Source organism: Lemur catta, chromosome 1 (genome assembly GCF_020740605.2).
Source record: "Lemur catta isolate mLemCat1 chromosome 1, mLemCat1.pri, whole genome shotgun sequence".
Taxonomy (NCBI): domain Eukaryota; kingdom Metazoa; phylum Chordata; class Mammalia; order Primates; family Lemuridae; genus Lemur; species Lemur catta.
In genome coordinates, this window is record NC_059128.1 from 80,750,364 (window position 1) to 80,769,203 (window position 18,840).

Below are 18,840 nucleotides of genomic sequence, written 5' to 3' on the forward strand. Positions count from 1 at the left end.
GACAATAAATGATGCAGTAGAAAAGCCCTTAGGGAGCTGCCATATTTGTGATTGTTTTGGAACTGCATGGTGGTAGGAGGTGCTCCTTAGAATTTTTGCTTTGCAAGTATTTATTCCTTGATTTCACCTACCACCACGATGACTGCCATCACTCACTGATTCAACAAAAATTTCATAAATAATGTTTTTTTTAACTCAATGTTTTCGTTATTTTTTTGTACTGATCTTTTACTTAAACGTATGTATAGCTCACATGTATACCAATGTTTAATATTAGAAGTGTTTGGGGTCTTTATTTAGCAGTTTGGTGATGTTTTTGTGACCAGACGTATACTATAAAAACTTTACTCTTGTTTATAACAATGAGCCTATGGTAAAATTGGTTTTGTTATACAGCATTTTGCTTAAAGTCACAGTTTCTGAGAACCTATCGTCGACAGTAGATGAGGACTAACTGTATATGTAATGCATCCATATGTGTATTTATGTGTGAATACATATGCATGTCTGTATATGAATGTGTGTATACTTTCAATGAGCCTATTTTAGCATACAATACTGAAGTCATGACCATGAGGAATCTACTTAATAGAATAAAATGGTCACTTCTTTAGCTCTGTGTGCTTGTTCTAATGGCACAAGAAAGAGAAAAGCTATGGGAAGGTTTAGGTATAAAGAATTGAGTACAAGGCTTTTTTGTGTCACTTAAACAGAAGCATTGAGCCAGAAAGACAGATGGAAGAGATACATCTCAGAGACGTATCTGTGAGGCAAAATGTACTAAAAATAAATGCCTGACACAGATGTCACTGAGTCATTCGAAGCTGAACTACACAAGCCATTGGGACATTATCAGCTAACAGGAGAACAGCTATCCAACACCAATCAAAAGTGGCCTGCACAGGAAGGGGCTTCCCTCAGAGGCCTTTAAAAAAAAAAAGGAAAAAAAAAAAAAACACTAGCCAAAGGTCATCAAAAGAAAGGTCTACCTAGCTGAGTTCAGCAGTGTATGCCTATAGTCCCAGCCACAGGAGGCTGAGGCGGGAGGACCACTTGATCCCAGAATTGGAGGCTACAGTGCACTATGATCACACCTGGGAATAGCCACTGCACTCTAGCCTGCGAGACCCCATCTCTAAAAGAAAGAAAGAAAGAAAGGGCTACAAGCCATGTGCAAATGCCTGCAGGACCAACAGATGGTGGTTCACTTTCATAGTAGAAGCCAAATGCCTACAACTATTCAAACATATTGCCACAAAATAGCTCCTGGAGGCAGCTTCCATAATGAAAGAGTGAGGGCTAACAGTGTATTCTTAAAACTTCTTCCCTACCAGCTTAGTTAGAGTCTTGGCTGAAGAAATCTTACACGAAAAAGTATAGGCTACACTGGAAGTATTTCTTGTGAGTGTAGCTGCTTACTATCCAGAAGTAATAGAGTTTGGAAGCTAGATTACTGGCCCCAAAGCCCTCCCCTCAACCACCACCACCACAGATAACGTTTACTGAGCACCTGGTTGTGCCAACAATGTGCTGAGTGCTTGCAGATATCACCACACCGTATCCTCCCAGCAATCCTGAGAAGGCTCTGGTGTTGGGTTAACTGACTTGTGCATGGTTACACTGCTAGTTAAGTGCAGGATTCAGAAGTAGACCCAGGTTTGTCTTTCTCTAGAGTCCTAGCCCGTAAGAGCTGAACTGCACTATCTCATCCAACAAGTCCATACACCAGGCCATGGATGAAGATGTCAACATCACCTGGGAGGGGCTGATGATGCAAAAAGCACAGCAATGTCTCTGCCCAATAAACCACTACGGCTGTGTATGAACTCACACGTGAGTGAATTTTGCTTAATTCAGATTTGAAGATATGCTGCCTGGCATATAAGAGATAACTCATTATAAATACTAGTACTATTTATATCAAAAACCTTGAGGCACAGCTGACCCCAAGCTCAGTAATTGATTGCTGATTTCCCTGTCAATAGATTGAGGTACCATGCCGTTACAGAATAGTTTGCAGCACAGGAAGCCTTCATTTCAAGCCTCTCACATTTATTAACTCATTTGAGCTTCACAGCAACATTGTAACATAGGAAGAATAGTTATTTTAATTCCCATATACAGATTAGGAAAATGAGGCTCAAAAGGATTAAATAATTCGCCAAACCCACAACACTAGTACCACACTTACCTGAGGCAGAAGTCCAAGGTGGTATTTCTCTTTCTCTGCTGCGTCTCAAGTCTGCTTGCATCATCCTTCCCACTGGGAAACAGGAAAATTATGCTAAATTTTCTGACATGTTATAAGAAGAAACTTTAACATTATCTGGAAGTGAATGATGATCACACTGCATCATTGATTCATTAGATCAGTCAACATTTGCATCTGTTCTTTGTTTGCTGATTGCTAGTGAGTATGTTTGCGATTATCTATGTGTTGTTTCTCTGTTTCTGGTCTCATTCATAATTTTTAGACAAAGCTTTACTTTAATGACACTAGGGGGCAAAGATCCATTTTCTTTTTCTTGTACTATAACATATGAGCTATCAAAAAATTACTAAGCTTCAATTAGTGTGGGCACAAAAATGAAATAAATATGAATCCTGTCCTCAGATAGCTTCTACCAGCAGAAATTAGTCTGTCTGATTCCTAATCCACTCATGACTGATCTTGTTAAGGCCTTTAAACTACAGTTAATGTATCTTGCATTATGAATCTTGACACATAAGCAATGTTCTAGAGTGAGACAGCCACTCAAGATCTTCCCATGCCCTTCCCCTATTTTCAGTTCCGATGTATTCTCAGTGGATGTTCTAAGTGAGACCTCCTGACTCTACTGTATATCATATTATGCCCATGTCCCCTGCTGAATTTGGCACCATTTCTAATGTTCATCTCAGCAATTTTGCACCTTCTGCGTCCTGCACATTTTCTGATATATTATTCAAAGTAGCATTTCCCATTGTTTTCCTTTAGGACTCCTTGCCTTGGTATCTGTTCTCAAGGAAACTCGGCCCTCTGCCAACATAAAGAGCTAGAGTTTCAGAGTCCTGGCTCATTTCCATATAAAAGGTCTTGTCAGCACTTAGGGCAATACCTAGGTTGCAGGAGGCACTCATTAATGTTTGTTGAATGAACAAATGACTGTAATTCAAGATATGTTACAACACAAGCCTCTTATAACAGAAAAAGCTAATTTTTACCATCAGTACCTCGAGGAAATGAAACTGAGATATTGGCAGATGAATGAGTAGTATCCAAATATTAGTTCCTTTAGATCTGAAAAATCATAATTTGTCAACATTTTACCAACCTATCTATATTAATCAGTGTTGTTACTCTGTATGCTCCTCCTTTCCAAGATGTACATGTTTTGCTAAACTATTACCCAAAGAAGTTATATTTCAAGCACATGCTAAGGCATTATCTAATAAATCTATTTGTGTTTTCCCAGTACTAGTCCAGTTGATGGGGGGATACAATGAAAATAAACGAAGCAAGGTCTCATCTTGAGGCACCTATAGACTTGGAGATAAAAGACTAACACTCAAGAAGTAATTAGAGGACACATTGGTGGTAAGGAATAAACTGATTGATTGGATGCTTTGAACAGTGTGTTTCAGGAATTCAGAAAAGGGAAGGATCATCAATAGAAGCTTTGTGGAAGTCAAGAGTTGAACTGAGCCCAGGATTGTTCTCTTGCCCCCGGTACCATGTCCTGCAGATCGGACCCCATGACCTAGGGGCCCTTTCTTTACATTCTCTTTCCTATTTATCTCTTCCTTCTTTTTCCCTTGACTACCATCTCAGTTCATGGATTTGAGCTCCTAATAGAACAGTTGGGACTATAGTGAGTTGGGACAATTCCCTGGAGCCTGACTGGAGTCACCAGAGTTGTATTTGAGTTCTGGTTTTACCAAGAGCCTTGTGAGATTCTTGGAGACCCAGTTTTCTCTGCTTGCTATATTAAATGAAATAAATGTGAAAGCACTTAATGAAAAGTAAAGTTCTAAAGAAAGGTATGTGATTATCATTCTTATCCCCCGAAACTATACTGTGTGCCCCATCTCCTCCTGTCTCCAAACAATACCACATACCAACACGGCAATTATTTTCCTAAAACAGTCCCTCGATTATGTGCTTCTTAGTGAGAAAGGCTTCATAACTCAACACAATTGGGCCCCAACTTCCCTGTTCAGCATTATGAACCACTGCTGTCCTGTGTGAACCTTCCTTCAGCCCGACTGTACCAGGCACTCCCTTGTGCTTTGGGACTACTACCTCTTTTCCCTGCCTGAACATACCTTGGATGATCAGAAATCTCTGTGTCCTTCAAGAATGGCCTGCTTAAATAAAGGAATATTTCCCTAATTTCCAAAGTCAGTGATGATCTCATCCCACTCTTAATATTCATAACCTTATTTTATGAATCATTTTTTGTTACACATAATATACTGCTCTACCTTCACTGGGAAATTAGAACTGCTGGTGGTCAGGAAATATTTCTTATACTTGGAATTCTCTGCTGTCTTTATAAAGTGCTTTGCATATGGGAGCTTCATTGAACTATTAATAATACTGAGTGAATGAGTGCTTCTAAGATATAGAAAGATAAGAGAGAAAGGGGAAAGAAAAACAGAATACATTGTTCCCAAGAGATATTCCCACCAGGTTTTTGTGTGGTTTTTCTGAGTTTACAGGGAACTAGTACATAAAGGGTTAAGATTAGTTTTACCAACAACTGCAGCTGTTTGTGGAGAAGCTCAAGGACATTATGAGATTAGCAGGAATAGGACTTTGAAGTCTATGCTAGACTCTGGAATTCCCCAGTCCCCCTCCTCACCCGTCCCACCCCCGCCCCTTCTTCAAAACCCCCACCCTTCTCCAATTTCCAGAGAGTGTTAAAATATAACTGCAGAATTATGTAGCTAGATAATGCTGAGTGCTTTCAAATCATGTATCCACAGAGGACCTTGCTGGACAATCTTTGGTTCACCTCATGCCACTCACCATTACCTGGTAGGACTTAAAGACTTTGCCTATTGCTTTGGGTGTCCATCACGTCTCAAAAGAAAGCAAGGTCCAAAGGCAGATTCAAGGACTGGCCTGGTGCTATAATTGGCTCATTCGTGTATCAGTTATCTGAGGAAGTGATCCTTTCTGTCTCTGCTTTGCCTCAGAGTTAGATACACACGCATAAAGCTGTTCCCCATCAGTGAGTGGAAGTATTTTTGAGGGGCTCTCAGTCCAGCTGCAAAAAAGCTGGGGTTAATCAAATCATTGTTCAGTGACAGCAGCCAAGATGATTTAAATATTGAAACATCCAGGAGCCTAGTACTCCTTGCACATGAAGAGTGTGGTGCCAAGAACTTAAGAACACTGATAGACTCACTCTCTATGCATACTTATTATTCCCAATTCTCCTTGGCTAGGAAAGGATATGATAAAAATACTTCTGTCTTCTTAGCAGATAAACATGCCCATACACCTGGCAAGGTATAACTGAGGGAAGATCAGTTTACAAGTAAAATGCAAGATAATGAGAAATATTCTTAAATCAAGGCTGAATCACTCTTTACATAGAAAAACCTCAAATAGAACTGTAACCTGAAGCTATTCGCATGTAAACGTGCTTAATGTGCGATAGAATCTGCACATAAAAAGAAACTTGACTCTGCAGGAAATAATAGAGACTTTTCCAATATGCAATGAAAATAAAAAAAATCACAAAAAGCAGAGAAAATCGACTGCTGGTGCTCATTCCCACACATTCTTCTAGAACCCAGAGAAAATGCTAACTCCCTCATATAGAGGCCTATGGAGAACAGAGCTGATACCGCCAGTGTTTCCTTCATTTGTTGGATGTTCCTTTGACTGATTTGCTCCTTTCTGCCTAGACAGAGCTTAATGGGTCTCCGAGAGACACTTGGAAACCTAGCGCCTTTGCAAAGCTTTGCCTAAACAATTGTCAACAGCAATGCTTAATATCTTCATGATTTAATAAGGTGCTCTTAAAATAATTATTTAATATGAATTACTAATATTTCATATGCCTTGTCCATGCAACAATATTATAAGTTGCTTGCTGGTAAAAACATGTCTTATATTTCTCTTGTATGCTGCATGGTAAACAGCATACCCAGAAGGCATGCACGTACGCAGAAGCCATGGTTGTCATATCCATGACTAAGTAGATGGAGAATTAATCAAGAATTAAAGGCCCCTGACATCATCCATTCCAGAATCAGTGCAATGCCTCATTAATACATTCAACACAAATTTAACGAGACTTACATTGTTCCTGGCATTGTGGGGGTTCTGGGAATTCAGTGGTGAGTGGAATAGGGATAATTCCTGCCCTTATAGTGATACAGAATCTTATCTTCCATGTTGATGTGATTGTAAATCTACAATCAAGGTCTTCACCTAAAATGAGTAAGAAAGAAGGGATGGTAATAACCTTTCCACTCCAAATTGCAAGGCTCTTCATCTTCCAATTTAATTCAAGGTGCTAGATTACCATTTACATGACTCTTTAGTCAGCTTTGTGATTGCAGTTGACTTTTGAACAATGCAGGGGTTAGGGGTACCAACCCACTGTGCAGTCAAATATCCATGTATAACTTTTGACTCCCCCAAAACTTAACTACTATTAGCCTACTGTTGACCAGCATCCTTAAATAATTGATTAATACATATTTTTAGGTCATGTGTATAACATAAATAGTCAATTAATACATACTCTGTATGTTGTATGCATTATGTACTGTACTCTTATAGTAAAGTAAGCTAGAGAAAAGAAAATGTTATTAATAAAATCATAAGGAAGAGAAAATATGTTTGTTATTCATTAAGAGGAAGTGGGTCAATATAAAGGTCTTCATCCTCATCATTTTCATACTGAGTAGGCTGAGGAGGAGGAGGAAGAGGAGGGGTTGGTCTCAAGGGTGGCAGAAGCCGAAGAGGTGGAGGAGGTAGAAGGGGAAGCAGGAGAGGCAGAAGAAAATCTGTGCCTAAGTGGACCTGTGTAGTTCAAAACCATGTTGCTCAAGGGTCACCTATATATGGTGAATCTTTGTCCTTCTCTCCATACCTCTCATGGTCTGTTGTTGAAGAAGATGGAGTGAATTGTCTTGGATGGTTTCTACATCCTGCAATTCAATGGATCTCAACTGAGCTGCACATTCAAATAAACAGGGATGATTTTAAATACATTACAGATGCCCAGGTCTCACCCATAGAGCTTCTGATTAATTGGCCCAGGTCAGGTTTGGGCATTTATATTTTATTTTTAACTTCCTAGGTAATTCTGATGTGAAGCTAGGATTGAGAACTATTGTTATAATTCCTACCTCTCTATGATTATATTCTTAAATCTTGCTGAATAGGAAGTTAGTAACCTAAGAAGGAATAACATGTGCATGTGTGTTGTTGCCATAAACACTAACAGATTGCACTTAAGATTGCAAGCAGTCCAAGAAAATCAATATCTTGTTTTACGTGAGCATGCACCATATTTTAAATATTGCAATTATATTAAATTCCTTCAAAGAAGATGAATTATTGATATCTGGAAAATTTGTAGGATGAGCAAAGGTCTTAGAATTAAACACAGAAAGCCCTGCAAATTATTAATGTGCTCTTGAAGCTCTCCATTAAAAAGCTTTTCTATACCTTAGCTTTTTCACCTGTAAACTGGTGATGCTAAAATGAAAACTCAAATATAGTTGATCCTCATTATTCACAGATTTAGTAATTGTGAAGTTGCCCACTTGGCAAAATTTATTGGTAACTCTAAAATCAATACTTGCAGCACTTTTATAGTCATTTGTGGATATGTACAAAGTAGAGAAAAATTTGAACTGCCTCGTACACACATTTTCAGCTGAGGTCAAACAAGATGATGCTCTGTCTTCTTGTTTTAGCCCTCAAATTATAAACAAGTGTCCTTTTCATAGTCTATGTAAGGGCCACTTTTTCACTTTTTTTTTTTATTTTTATTGGTGATTTCACTGTTTTAATTGGCCCCTAAGCATAGTGCTGACATGCTGTCCAATGTTCCTAAGTACAAGAAGGCTGTGATGTGCCTTACGGAGAAAATATGAGTGTTAGATAACCTTTATTCAGTTATGAGTTATAGTGCCATTGAGTGTGAGTTCAATGTTAATGAATCAACAATATATATTAAATAAGGTGCTTTTAAACGGAGATGCACATAAAACAAGGCTATGTATTGATCTGTTGACAAAAATGTGACCAGAGGCTCAGAGGAATCTAACCCTGTATTTCCCCTAGGAGCAATGGTTCAGTATTTGCTAATTCAGTGTTTGTGGTGACTTTATAAAACGTAACTACCATGAAAAATAAAAATTGACTGTGTAAAGTATACAGCATGGTGCCGGGTACATAATTCTTGCTAGAAAATGTTGGTTTCTATGCCCTTCTCATGCAATATTAAGATTTTCACCTTAAAATTATTTTTAAAGTAAATCCAGATATCAGTGGACACACTCTACTCATTAAAAATCACATTATTTCCTCATATGTAAGGATAATTCCATGACTGAGCCTCTGCTGTCTAGAATTGAGCCTTCTGGAATGACCAGGCTTTCAGAAAGCCTTCAAACTCATAAATAGCTAGAAAAGTAGCTATTATAGAAACTCTTTAGCAGCAAAGCAGAAGCCTAGCACTAAATGCAGTTGATACAAGCTGCATTCTACATGAGGCCTCTTTGCCATATGGGTAGGAAGAGCCCCTTGATGAGAAATATTGATACTAAGCCTGCCTTTTGGGAACAGCTACAAGACATGCAGAAGCAAGGGACAATGGTCAGCATGATGGCATCAATTATAAGCAGAGAAAGGAGTGAAATCATTACGCACTCTGATGGTAGAAACTAATGAATGACAAAAGAGAAAAAAAGATAACAACTACACACTGTTAGAGGGCAGAGAATACCCTATGTAATGCCTATTACCCTAGAAGGCATCAGGCTGCCATGCTGAAATGGCATCAAATGCCTGAGCTACCCTAAATACGCTACTCTGTACAACGGGATGTGTGCAGTCTCTGCCGTGGATCGGAACATTGGAGAAGTTGTACAATTTGATTTGCCTTCCTCTAGTGAAAGACAAAAGGCAGAAACAAAAATTTTATGCTAACATTTATAGAAAAAAAATGGGCGAGCACAAATAATAATGAGCCAACTGAGTAGTCAGTTCTTAAGGCCTAACATCAAAATTAAGAAAGGGAAGCTGTTAAATATTTGTAGGTTCTGAGTGCCTTAACACTTAGGATTTCTATATAAAGAAGCAATACAATTTGCCATGTGTTTATGCTTTTATGTATTTTAGCAGACTTTTATGGTCTTCTTCAACTCATTCCTACATACTTAGCTTCTTCCTAGGTTTATAATATTATTAGTGTTGTCATGAACTGAATCTTTCCCACTTTAATTTTCAGCTAGGGCTAACAAGTATATAAGGAGTTTTGTATTTCCTAATTTTCTTACTAAATTTATTTTAAAATTTAATTCAGAGAGATAGAGTATATCTAAAATCAACAATGCAAGTTCTCCTCCTTCTCAACCTTTACCCATTTTTTTAAATGTAGGGTCAAAATGTTTTGATCCAAATTTAGGCTAGAATTCATAGAAAAATTTAATTCATGTAGTGACAGAGGGACTTCATTTATTCATCCTGACTTTAATGTGGTATCTGTAGTGTCTTCTTATGAGAATGACAGTGGTGGTTGGTTTGAAATAGACATTTTTATTACGAAAATGAAGTATTATTCTTTATATAATATGTTAACTTTTAAAAATATTAGTAAGATGTTAAATTTTATCCAAATTTTTCAACATCTCTTAATATAATTTCATACATTTTTATCCTTTGAACAGCAGATGTAACTGATTATATTAATAAATATGCCAAACTATCCTTGTTTCCTGGGATGGGAGGTGGGAACCTACATGATTATAAAGTATTATAGTATTTCTCAAATTTTAGATGCTATTAAATATTATGATAAAGAACTTTTCGATAAGAAAAATTATGACATAAGATATATACATGGATTGTAAGATGCTTCTCAGTTTCAAAAACATTAAAATTGTGAAAAAATGTATAGCTTAGAATTAAAGAAATAAGATATAACTCCCAAATTTGTTTCAAGTATTTATTTCTAATTTTAGCAGAAATATTCATAAATTACACTGGACAAAGCTATTTTTGTCCAATTTTGGTATTGGATTATGCAATCTTTACCCCCCACACGCTTGTAAAGATTTGGTCAGTCATCTTCTACCATCTATTATGACATTTTACATAGCTATAGTTAACCACATTAGTCACAATGGTCTATATAATAGTAACAATTTGTATTTTTAAAAAAGGTTAAATTATATTAAGCAAATTCTATCTTAGAAGGCATAGGGGACTATCATTTAACTTCCCTAGAGACACAAACACACATCATACAATAGTTTAGAAAATATAATGACAACAAAGTCTAGTCAGGAAAAGCATAAAAAGAAATCTCCATGACTTTTATGAGGAAAACTTTAAAGCCCCATAGAGGAAGGAAAAGGGCACACTTTATCCTGAAACAGGAGAGACCCATATTGTAAAGAGGTCAGTTTCCAAATTAATGAATTTGATGGAATCTAAATTAAAACACCAGTGGAATATTTTAAATTAGAAACAAATTCTAAATTTGTTATGAAAAAAATTAACACATAGAAATAGAAAATTTCAGAAAAATAGAAACAATAGGTGACATGTGATTCGATTACTATGAAAATGTGTTTCTACATTAAACAATTTGGTACTAGTACGTTATATAAAAGTAGGTCAGTAAAATAGTGTAGAGAGTCTAGTGATAGAACCAAGTCTATTTGGAACGTTCAGTATATGATAAATGTCATGTTAAAAGTAATGGATAAAGCAGAATTGATCAATAAAGTTATTTAGGAAAATTGGGCCACCATCTGCAAAAAATAAATAAATAAATAAATAAATAAAGCTCTATCTGTTATTAAATACAGATAGATCTGTGAATCAAATGTTAAAAAAATGAAAGTATTAGAAGAATATATGGTATCATAGTATTTATGGTGTTTTTATTTTTGTTTACAAATTTGGAGTGGAAAATATCTTTGCAAACAAGAAAATGATGATTGATAAATTTGATCACAAAAATAAAATGTTTTTACATGACAACATATTTTTAAAAGAACAAATGGACAGATTTATACTTGTAGCCCATTACAAAGGACTGATTTCATTTACATATAAAAAATTAATAAAATTAAATAAAGGAGTAAAGGAAAGGGCAAAGATCATGAATACATAGGTCACAGAAAAAATATACGAATGGCTTATAAATTTATAAAACATGCTTAACTTCACAATTAAAAATGCATAAATTAAAATAACAATAAAATTTTTGCCTCAAAATTAGAAAAGTTTGATTATATATGTTGGTAAGGATATTTGGAAACAGATACTCTTATTTTAATTTGATATACTTTCTTTGAAGGGTAACTCAGTAATGCATATTAACATTTGAAGTTCAAAAGCTGATGCAGAAGGTTTTTTTCAGAAATTTATATAAAATATATAACTACACATGGATGCAGATCCAATAATAGTAATAATGATAACTATTGCTGAGCATTCATTGTAGATTAAGCATTATTGTAAGTGCTTTACATATAATATCAACTTATTTAATTCACACAAACCTTGTATAAACTATATATCAATTAGGAGTGCTATTAGCTGCAAGTAACTGAGTACACACAAAAACTTAGGTTGAACAATATGGAAATATGTTATCTTAAACAAGGATTTTGGAGGTAAATGATTCCAGGTATAGATATGTGGTGTGGCAGTAGTTGATGCCTCTGCAGTTCCCTTAACCTTCTCCTCATGGTGACAAGATGGCTGCAGCAGCTCTATCACAGTCTCACACAATGTCCCATGGTAGCATCAGAAGCAAGAAGAAAACCAATGCCTTCTTAATCCATCCCTTTTGATCAGAAGCCAAAGTCTTTCTAGAAGCCTAACCTAGGCTTCCTGTTATGTTTCTTTGGATAAATAGTATTAATAGCAACATTTATTGAGCACTTAAGTTCCAAGCACTGCTCTAAGTTCTTTATATCCATCCATTCACTCATTTAATCCTCACAATATCCTATATGCAGTAGGTACTATTATTATCTCTGGAGCACACAGAGTATTAGTAAACTTCTCAAGTTTACACTATTAATAAATGCTGCACACAGGATTCTTACCCACATAGCTGGACTCTGGAATTGCATTCTGAAACAATTAACTGTGTCACTAGATCTTGTGCCTAGGCTTAAACAGATCACTATCAAAGAGGAATGTCATTGTCAATGTTGCTAAAACCAATCATTTTTTATCTCATAGTCCTAGCGGATGGATTCAACTTACCTAAGCATGTTGCGTGGCCACCAAGACAATGTCATGATTCTAACACTTAAAAAGAAGGAAATAGTTCCTGGTTAGGCAATCAAAAGTGTCTGACGTGGATAAGTACTATCAATATCTCCAATTATCAAATAAGGAAACTGAGAAATATTATAGGTTAAGTAACTTGACTATGGTCATACTTTTTGAAAGAGACATAAGATATTTCTTGAGAAGTAGTAGTAAATGCCAGGACATAATATGTGTAAATAGAGGATGCTCAATGAAATAAATAATGGACATGGACACAATGTGATAACTTGTATTATAGTTAATTCTTTAATGGGACAGATCTCTATATAACTATGTATAAAGACCTATAGTATGTATCTGAGGTTAAAAAGTAAGAGTAGCAAGGTACAGAAAAGTGTATATGGGATATGGCAAGCATGTGGACACAGGCAGACTCGCATGCTTGCATAGGATCTGTTTGCCTGTTTCTGAATGGATAAACAAGTAACTAATGAAAGGATTTGCTCTGAGGAAGTAGACCTAGGGTCTTGTGAAAAGTTACTTTTCGATGGACAGTCTTTTGTAATATTTGTTTTTTGCATCATATGCACGTATTACTTTATTAATTAAAAAATCTAGTTCATTCAAAAACTAGTTTTGGCATTATCAATGATATTTCCTATATCTAGAGTGATTCATAAACTTCCTAAAGATCTTGAAGAGTTGATTTTTCACTTTATTTCTTTACACGGGTTTGGACAGTATAAGAGAATTCATGTTTTCAAATGCAAATTTAAATAATTGGAAAAGCAAGCAAAGCCTGCTGCTTTCATTTCTTAATAAAGTTAGGTTTGGGATAAAGAAATACAGTAACATTTGCCAAATGTCTTCTTTGAGCAAAAGAGGGCTAGTCAGTTTTGCAATCTCAGTTACAGATATCAGTTCTTTTCCATATTCACTTAATATTCTTAGGAAGCCAACTAAAGGAAATGCAGATCTTCATTCTTGATCGACTTTAGATACCACTTTCATCCTTGCATATTTCTTTAAGGAATATTTACCTGGCAGTCCTCTTCTTCCCGCCCTACTCCTTGACATCTCTGATATACGCTTCCTTGGGGAAATATTTCATAAGAAATGTGTACAAAGATTGAACTTGACTCTATTTGTTTTTGAGGTGGCCTGTTGTAAATGCCTTCTTCTTACATACATTTACATCTTTCTTTTTTTCTACTTGAACAAAAATGAAATAAAAATTGATGATGATGAAAATACTGATGATGTAATCTCTGCCTACCAGGCTGAATTAAGATTTTTTAAATCCATTTTGGAGTTGACACCTTGGCACTGCCCTGCTGAATCTACAATCCTTAAGATTTTCTGGGTGAGGGGTGAAGCTATGGAAACTGCATGAAGAGCTGGCTTCTCACATTCTCTCCTGAAGGGAGGAACTGAGAGAGAAAAACAGTGTTAGTGAAAAGCTCATTCCAGGAAGCAAACAGAGGAACTGAAGCTTTGGCTGTGTGGGAAAATGGAGACTTTGAAGGTAATAATGCTTGTGCGTCCAAGAAGAATAATGACCAGCTTGTGTCCTGAGAAGGTGATGTTGGAGTCCTTTTGTTCAAAGCAAAACCATGTTGCCTAGTTACAGAGAGATTTTGCTCTAAATGTCCAAGGTGCAAACAGGAGTAGAATTAGAACCCATGTCCCTAAAATACAGCAAATGTTTTAGAAAAAATACTAACACAAAACTTTGTGTTACTCAAACACTCTTCATGTCCCAGTTGGAGAATCAGCCCAGATAGCTTGCACAGATCATAGTTGAAACTGCTCTATTGCTTCTCCGTTTCATTTCCGGTATTCCTAACTGCAGCAATGAATTGAGGCACTCTGCCCAGCCAGTCATTGCAAACTTCAAATGTGGTGTGTAAATCTCAGGTGTGCATCTGAGTTGCCTCAATGGAAGCAGAAATAGAGTGAGTAGGTTTGTACATTAGAGTGTATCAGTGTATGTCTGCAGTGTTTGGGAAGGCAGCCATGAGGGCAACAGGTTGCAGTATTTCCAATAGGCTCTGTATACAAAAGAGATGCAATGTTGGAGCAGAGCTCTTGCCACCCCCACTGCCCACCCCCACACGCATACACACACCGGCAGTCGGAGTAATGTGCACGTGACTATTTAGTTCCCTCACGGTCTTTGAGTGACATCTCCAAGAGCAGGATAAGGAGCAGCAGAATGACAGTGGCAAATCCATTTCTGTGACTTTGCCATCCTCTCTGAGTGCCCCACTGAAACCTTAAATTAGCCAAGCCTTTGTGGAATAGCATTCATCTCACTTTTATCTGCTAATGACAGTGTTGTAAAATCAGAAAGGCCAGAAAATTCTGTTATTTGTTCACCGACTTTTGTGCATCTTTCTTAGAAGCTGTCTTACCCTGTCTCCACAGTGAGTCCTAAATGTATCCAAATACATTTCAGTAATAACCTGCCCCATTAGGCATTCTCTATGCATGCATACTTACATCATTTCTAAGGAGTTAATTTCTTTTAAACTTATACTTTAAACGAAGAATGCACAAATTCAATTAAACTCAATACATATATTTTGAATACCACTATATGCCAACTTTGAGTTGAGTAGAGCACAAAAGACTTTTTTAAGCAGATGGCATTTCACCTAGACTGAGGGGGTAGGCTGTGGGAGAGGAGATAAAAGTGAGCAGTCATTGTTCGCATGTTCACGCACACACACAAAATGAATCATATGGAATGATAAAACTTATAGAAATGGCAAACCAAGGCTGTGTATTTTGGGCAGAGCAAATAGTTCAGCTGAGATGAAGCATCCTTGTGCTACATGTTGTTGAGAAATAGGCTCAAAAGGTAAGTTGAAACCATACTTCAAAAGGCATTGACGATCACAGTAAAGTACTCATAATTTATTTTAGAGCAATTTCAGTGATACATGAGATAACATATATAAGGCATTTAACAGTGTCTGCTACAATGTAGATGCCCAATAAACACCAACTCCCTTAATTTAGTGGGCAGTGGGAGCCCTTAAAGATTACACAGACACTAACAATTTCCAGAAGGAATATTCCAAGAACATTGCTCACTGTGAAAAGGCTAACTGTGTTCAGTAATGGAAAATTACTTTGTTCCAGCTAGTAAGATTCTTGAAATCTTTAATTCCTTTTGGCCAGTAAACTGTCTATTCTGACTCAATTTAGTGTCACTAGAACCAAATTACCTTATTTCCTGACCCTGAATTAATCTTGGATTGATCTCTGAAGTAACAGATTCAGGATTTTGCTTTGTTTGGTTTCCGCAGTAGTAATAGGGTTGGGAGCTACGAACAGAGACATTTATTTGCAAATGAATGCTAGACCTAATCGTGCCTGGAAATAAAAACATGTAGAACTTTAGCATCGTAGACTATTAGAACGGAAAGGGAGCACAGGGAATACAGGGATCATAATTTCTCACCAAAATTCTGAAAACAGAATCCATCAGAAGATCTCAGAGCTTCGTTGAATTCAAGGCAGCCTGTGAAAGTAATTTGAAAACTGAACTGCTGGAATTTTCAAGATATTCCAGGGCTTTGGATGAGAGAAGAAAAAAAAAATGTTTGAAAATGCCACTCTCCTTCAGGAAATCCAGGCACATGGATGTGGTGATTAAACTCCTCTAACCTAGGTCTCTTGTTCAGAGGTGCAGACGTGCAGCCCTGGAAATGTGAAGTATTTGCCTGTGGACACCCAGGCTACTAGGAGTGCTGGGAAAACCAGAGCCTGAGTCTTCTGACTTCTGGGTCTGTTTTTATTTTAGTATGTCTGCCTTCTTCACCTTGACTAAGTAGATATTTTTCTTATGGATAAAAAAATCCAGAAATCGGTGCTAGGACAAATCTGAAGATATATGACAGTGGCTATATTAACAGAGCTTCAAAGCAAAACAATATTCACCCCATGGTACTATATCTACTGCAGATACCATTTATTTGTTTATAGTTATTTCTATTCAACTAATATACATTCATATACACACGTACCCATAAAATGACGACACTTGTTTTACATCTATAAGGTGCCTACCTTATGCTTTACAAATACAGGCACAACAGAGGAATTTGCTCTGACTGGATTATTTTGGAGGATTCCTCACCTGTATGATAACTGAGCTCTGTTCATAGAATATTTAGTGAGCTCCTACCACATGTGCCAAGAAACATTCTAGGTAGGGATGATACCACTTAAGAAGTCTTTTTAACTTAAAGAGACAATAAAATAATTAGACTTGAAACTGTACTGCAGTGTGAACTGAACCATTTATCATGTATCATAGCTATACAAGATTTAAAAACAAGGAGCATACAGACATACCTACAATGTGTATCACCCCTTCACTGGGGTGTCACCTGGGTGGACCGTGGAGTGTCCCCCATGACGGAGCTTTCGCAGGAGTAATGAGACTGTCCCTTGGTCCTACTTTCTACCTCCCTTTTCCTCTGTGCTCAGTGTGCTTGACCCATGCCAATCTGTGGTGATTAGCCACTTCTTAGGATCAGAACTGAACATCTGATTGCAAAGCTTCCAAGCTTTCTCTTTGCAGTTGTTCACAGCTCATCTTTAGATTTAACTTCCACCAATTCACTCTGTATGCTATTCACGTATTTGCATTAATGGGACAGACAGACAGACACAAATGCTGGGCAGGCTTAGTGAATAACCTCAGCGAGCATGGCTGCCACAAAACCATGCTGTGATTGCTGCAGGACTGTAGAATATTTATCATGGGGTTGGGGCAAGCGGGTAACAAATCCAAGGCTGAGTGTTACCCAAGAGGTCCTCTTTTGTCACTTCTTAGGAAGCCCTTTATGCTTTCTAATTTAATGTCTTCCTCTGTCACACATACCTATAGCCATAGCATGTGCCTGTGGACTTGATGGGGTTTTCTATTTCACTTTTTTATTTAAGTCATGATAGGAATGATTCTTGCTTAGTGTTCTTAGCCCTTGAGTAGGAAAAAATGAGGGTCAAAGGAAAATTATTCTGTGTTCTTTTTTTAAAACTTCAGGTCATCTCCTATTTTTTTTAAGAGACAGGGTCTCATTCTGTTGCCCAGACTGGAGTACAGTGGTGCAATCATCACTCTCTGCAATCTCGGACTCCTGGGTTCATGCAATCCTCCTCCCTCAGCATCCCGAGTAGCTAGGACTACAGGTGCACACCACCACACCTGGTTCATTTTTAATTTTTAAATGTTTTTAGAGATGGGGTCTCACTATGTTGCCCAGGCTGGTCTTGAACTCCTGACCTCAAGTGATCCTCCTGCCTTGGCCTCCCAAAGTGCTGGAATCCCAGGCGTGAGCCACCACACCCAGCCCACCTCTTCTTCTTTTAAGTGTTCTAAACTATTGCTTTCCATCTTCTTTTCCATTCTTTTACCTTTTCTTCCCTTTCCTATCTTTTTTCATGTTTTTGTCTTTTATTTTCTGCATTTCCCTTCTAGTCTTTCTCTATCTTCTTTACTCTTCAGGAAGCTGGAACAGCAGGTGGGCAGAGGGTGCGCTCAGGTTATAGAGAGGACACAGGCAGACAGGCAGACTTGGGCTGAGGAAAATACACTCAGTCCCCTTTTAAGAAACTTTTACCCATAGTTACTAGCCTAGAAGAACTGGTCAGCATTAGATCATCAACAGCACGCCCACTTTTACAGATGAAGAAATAACTTTAGGGAGGCTAAGTTTGGCAACAATACAGCTGAGAGTATCCAGAATAAACTGAGAGTTTCAGGTTCATGGTTGTTAGACCATATGTCTCAATTCTTAGCTTGCAAAACATTGCTATCCTAAAATTAGGTGCTTGCCAATAGTATATGGATGTTCCCAGTAGCATGTGAATTCAGATTTCCAGAACATTTCTGGTGAAATTTTTAGCCAACTGTTAAAGGAAATTTTGTATGATACCTTTTTCTGAACCTACAAAAAAGCTTTTGTGCACAAATTCCTATTCAGATTTCTTGCTGCAGCAGTGTTTATATCTTCACTGTGTCAAAAGACACTGTGAGAGGAAACAAGAAGTAAAACTGCCTTCCTGCTTCAAAAAGTTGGGCCCAGACATGTCTCTGTATGTAATGGCAAGGCCAGTGCCCTAAGAAAACCCCAGTTTTGCCCCTGTTGAGTAATTGTAATAGGAATTATATTTAGTACCAGCCTGGCTGAGGGCAAAATTGTGACATTTAAAAGATCATCTCATGCTTAGTCACCAACTTAATTTTTTTTTTTTCATTTAGGAAGAGAATTGGGGAGGCTGCAACTAAGAGAATGATTTCAAACTAGGCCAGTCCAGTTGGTTTGATGGCATCTTTTTGAAACCAGAACTGT